At 47.6% G+C, this 4,764-nt stretch overlaps 1 protein-coding gene across 1 annotated transcript in view; it reads right to left on the reverse strand.

The window, feature by feature from the left end:
- The window catches only part of LOC113214661 (uncharacterized), a gene marked incomplete in the record, with an annotated part of 64,647 nt that extends 61,300 nt beyond the window's left edge, over positions 1-3,347 (reverse strand). The window contains 1 exon segment of the mRNA XM_052272724.1: positions 3,150-3,347.
- Between the last annotated feature and the right edge of the window lie 1,417 nt (positions 3,348-4,764).

The raw sequence follows: 4,764 nt of genomic DNA on the forward strand, positions 1-4,764 counted from the left end.
ATGCGCTACAGGCGTGTAGTGCGGGCAGTCTATGTGACGTCACCACAGGCGCAAATACCTGTTTTTTAAACTTTTCCCAGTGATCGCGTCACCGCTACCTGGCACGCTACATAGTTTTGGATAGGGCACGGTACGGCCTACATATTGGCAAACACAATATGTTTGATTTTGCCAATTTCGGCTGCTAGGAGCGACCCGCGCGGCCCGCGACGTTTGGGCCCCTGGAGACGCCCGGTCAGTCGCGAGCTCGGATTCACCATGTCGGATGTGAAGTAGGACCCATAGGGTCATACTTCAGACCCAAGCCGTCACCTTTGACCCCACCGTGTCAGCACGGCAGAGCCGACAAGGTGTCGGGTCACCGCGCGCCAATTTCGAGCCCTTTCGGAAAATCACGATGCGGGTCGGGTAAACGTTATCGCACAGGGTTCAAACTTTGCACAGGGTCTCTGCCACGTCTAATCTATCACTAGACGTGCGTACCTCGAAAAAAATTTTCCGGTGAGATGGCCTAGGGCGGGCGCGCGGAGGAGCGGAGGGCGGGCGGGGAGGCTCCCCTCCACCCGCCGCAGAAATTAGTATGCTTTGACATAGTGACTTCCGTTATCCTGTTCAATTTATTCTTCTGCATTTCAGCTTCAACGGAATGCTTCATTTCAATAGACCCAAAAACGTCTAGCATGAGCGAAGTGAAGAACGAGGAGAACGAAAGACGGAAAACAGCTACGTTTATTAGGGTATTTTAACAATGACTAGCGGCACTGTTAAAAATGTTTGAAATTTCATTACGCAATAAACATTAATTTCAATAAATTTGTCATGAAATTTAAGGACACCCTTAATTTAAGAACAATGTTTATAAATTTAATGGCAATTTCATTACACGCTATTGAAATTTCATTACACGCCCCTTTTCAGTGCATGTAATTATGACATTTTCATAACACTGTTATTAAATTTTCATCACATGTTTATTTAACAGTTAGGAAACTCCCCCCGGCCAGTGGTGGCATAAGACCACGTTACAGCTCGACCACTCTTAGGTAATCCTCGTGGCCGAGTGGTCAAAGGCGACGGTATTCCAACCCAAGGGTTCCTGGTTCAACTCCCGGTAATGAGCGAGTCACTTGGTATGAAGAAGAAAAGAAAAAGATGGCGGCGACCCAAAACAAAGCGACATAACCTGGTTGCGAAACCCTCCCAAATAGAGTTTTTGGAGCTGATATCGGGTATATTTCTGTTGATTGTACGCCAAAAGAGATTAAAAACTAATTTGAAATTCACGACTTTGAATATAAACGCAATTCCGAGATGCAGCTTTCTGCTTTGTTTTGGGTCCGCGCTACGCTACGCCACCAACTTCTTTTCTTCTTCATACCAAGTGACTCGCTCATGTACGGTAAACTGCTATGGTTGCGGCCTGTAAAGCCCGTTAGTTGGTTGAGGAGTTGGTGCCATAAGGGTTAGAGCGAAACAATTTTTTTTAGAAAGTTGTCAATTTTTTAATAACATGTGTTATGAAATTTCAGTACTCAATAGACCATTCCACCGACGGGGGAAAAAGAAAGAAAAGAATCAAAAAGCACCGGAAACAGTATTGATAAACAGATCAAACCGTTTACTTTTTCTAGTTTTCTTCACCAAGGTAATAATTCTGGACTTGTTGGTGTGCCGCAGAGGTGTACAAAAATGATCTACACACTGGTTTTTGTTACTGTTTCCGGTACTTTTTGATTCTTTTCTTTCTTCTTCCCCATTCGGTGGAATGGTCTATTGTAATTAGAATTTAATAACATTGTAATGAAATTGTAATGAAAATAGCTTCATATAAATGTTATTAAAATGTAATGAAATTTTTTTAACAGTGGGAATGTAAAGAAAAGAAGAAGAGCATAACTACACAGACTGTTTCCCCTTGCTCGATTTACTGGCCGTCCGCCAGACCGACGTCATCGACGGCCAATAAAGCATTTCGGTAAAGCCTAAGTGCAGAAGAATGCGGGGAAGAAGTAAACGGAAATCGCTATGATGTAGCATGGTTACTTCCGTTTACTTGTTAACTGCATTCTTCTGCATCTCATCATTACCGAAATGTTTTATCGACGTTTAGAAGGAAACAGATCAGAATGGTCTACTTCCCTGGAAAATCCGCTATGTAAAGGGAAAGTTTTTCATGGCACTTCCGCAGTTATTCTCCTAATAGAACCTTTCAGAATAGACCAATCCTCCACCGAATGGAGAAGAAGAAAGAAAAGAATCAAAACGTACAGGAAACAGTACCGAGAACCAGTATGTAGATCATTTGTGTACACCTCTGTGGCACACCAAGTCCAGAATTATTATCTTGGTCAAGAAAACTAGAAAAAGTGAACGATTTGATCGTTTTATCAATACTGTTTCCGGGTGCTTTTTGATTTTCTTTCTTCTCCCACAGTCGGTGGAATGGTCCATTAGCGAAGTACAGAAAAGGGTGAAGAACAGTAGACCGGAAACAGTCGGAAACAGTAGCTTTTAATCTTCCAAAAGTGCGCAAAACACTTGAATAAAATGTAGGTCGTATCATTTTGATATTGTTTACATTTGAAGCAAGTTTTCATATAAGTTTGGGTTGCTAAAAACAACTGTTTCCTGCCTGTTGATCTTCAACTGGTTCTTCACATCGCTAATAAAGCATTCCGGTAAAGCTGAAATGCAGAGGAATGCGGGGAAGAAGAAAACGGAAGTCACCATGGTAAAGCATAGCGCTTTCCGTTATCTTCTTCCCCGCATTCTTCTGCATTTCAGCTTTACCGGAATGCTTTACTTGGAAAGGGACTATACGCACATGACAGGTACTTCATTTAAACAGAATCACAACTCAAGTCCCGTCAGTCAAAGTCAAGTGGCGTTGGCACGCCAGGCAGGCTCGGACCCATACCGCACGGAGTTGCCTCAGGAGCGAAGTGAAGCTGCCACCAACGTTTGGCGGAAGGACGGGCCTGATTGTTGTTGGTCGAGTCGCCTCACGGTGAGACGCCTCAGCTGAGGTTTTCAGACAACTGCAGTCCTCAAGACCTCACACCGAGAGACGACTCGACTCACCTCCGCACAACTAACCACTTCCCGTTTACGGATAATCGAAGCGACCGACGAATCATTCCTAAACTCACTTGCATCCGCCAACATTTATGACGGTCCAGCCGTTGTTGAAGTTGGACAGCGACGTCGGCAGACAATGCGAAGACGGAGCGCGTACAGCTGGAGTTCGGCGGCGTGCTGTGCGCCTCGTGGACGCGGCGAGACTGGAGCTCGCTCGGGGCTCGAGCGTGCGTTGTGTGCGTCGGCTCGGCTGCTCGCACCGCGCGGCACGGGAGGGGAGGGGAGGGGGGTCGCCGCCTGCTGGCCGCCGTCTTCGCGTTCACGCCACGCGGAGAAAAATGCAGAGTAGGAGGGGTCGAATAAAGCATTCCGGTAAAGCTGAAATGCAGAAGAATGCCGGGAACAAGGAAACGGAAGTCCCATGAAAAGGGCATAGTGATTTCTGTTTTCTTCTTCCTCGCATTCTTCTGCATTTTAGCTTTACCGGAATGCTTTATTGAAGAAGGGGGGGGGGGATAGGGGGCCACACAGGGTTGCCGCTGTGGCGTTGTACTCCAGTTGCTCGAGCGTGTCGTGTGGCGTGTTGATGCGCGGTGCCTATATAGGGAACCGAGCATTCCGGTTAAGCTGAAATGCAGAAGAATGCAGGGAACAAGAAAAGGGAAGTCACATTTAAAAGGATAGTGATCTCCGTTTTCTTCTTCCTCTCATTCTTCTGCATATTAGCTTTAGCTTTACCGGAATGCTTTCTTTCAATGGATCGCTGCCCGATACGAAGAAGAACTAAAACGGATACAGAGAGCGGTGGGTGGAAGAGGGAGCCGCCCCGCCCTGCCTCCGCGCCTCCGCTCGCGCGCCCGCCCCCACCACCGCTCTCTGTTTCCGTTTTTGTTCTCCTCAGTTCCGGGCAGCGCCCCATTGAAGTGTTCCAGGCTATCTAAAACGGAAGTGAAAAAGGACAAACTTACTGATTTATCTGTTTCCATCCGCCCATCCCATCTACCCCCCGAAAAGAGTTTGTTCTTTTCCTAATTCCGTAAAGCATAGTGATTTCTGTTTTCTTCTTTCCCACCTTCTTCTGCATTTCAGACCGTGAGGCTCGGCTACGCAAGGCACGGTTCTGCATGTCGCAGGCCCTCGGCGCTCTGCTGTCTCAGCTTTACGAGGGGCGGTGGGAGGCGGCGAAGATAAGAGCCGGTCCTTTATTCTTCTGACTCTCGCTGTCTGGCCGAAGGAAACAACAGGGACGACCCGTGCAGAGGTCCAGCTCGTGCAACAATGCAGCCAAACGGTTTGAGATATCGACCTCAGATTTTGATACAAGGTAGATAAATGAAGTGCTCACTCCTGAGCCCTTTTGCACAAACAGGGCCCATCAAAAATCTGTTGCGGCCAAATCAATGGGGTCTCTGTAGGCAACAGGACACACTTTTTTTGTGTCACGGGTTATTGAGAGAAAACGTGAGAAGTTTGGTCGTTCAGGGCGCTGCACGCGCCGCGTAGAGCCCGCCAGCCAGACGGGCGCTCTTTGAGCCGTGCGGAGCGCGATGCACTATCACGTTACGCTTTGCTCAAAGAGTGTGTCCGAATTCTCCAATGTGTCGACACAAGTTGTGTCGAGGAGTGGGGCGGAGTAGTGTCGAGTGAGCCGTGATTGGTCGGATTGGCCGCTCACGCTACTCCGCT

The sequence above is a fragment of the Frankliniella occidentalis genome, unplaced genomic scaffold (assembly GCF_000697945.3).
Source record: "Frankliniella occidentalis isolate FOCC.00 unplaced genomic scaffold, Focc_3.1 Scaffold221, whole genome shotgun sequence".
NCBI lineage: Eukaryota > Metazoa > Arthropoda > Insecta > Thysanoptera > Thripidae > Frankliniella > Frankliniella occidentalis.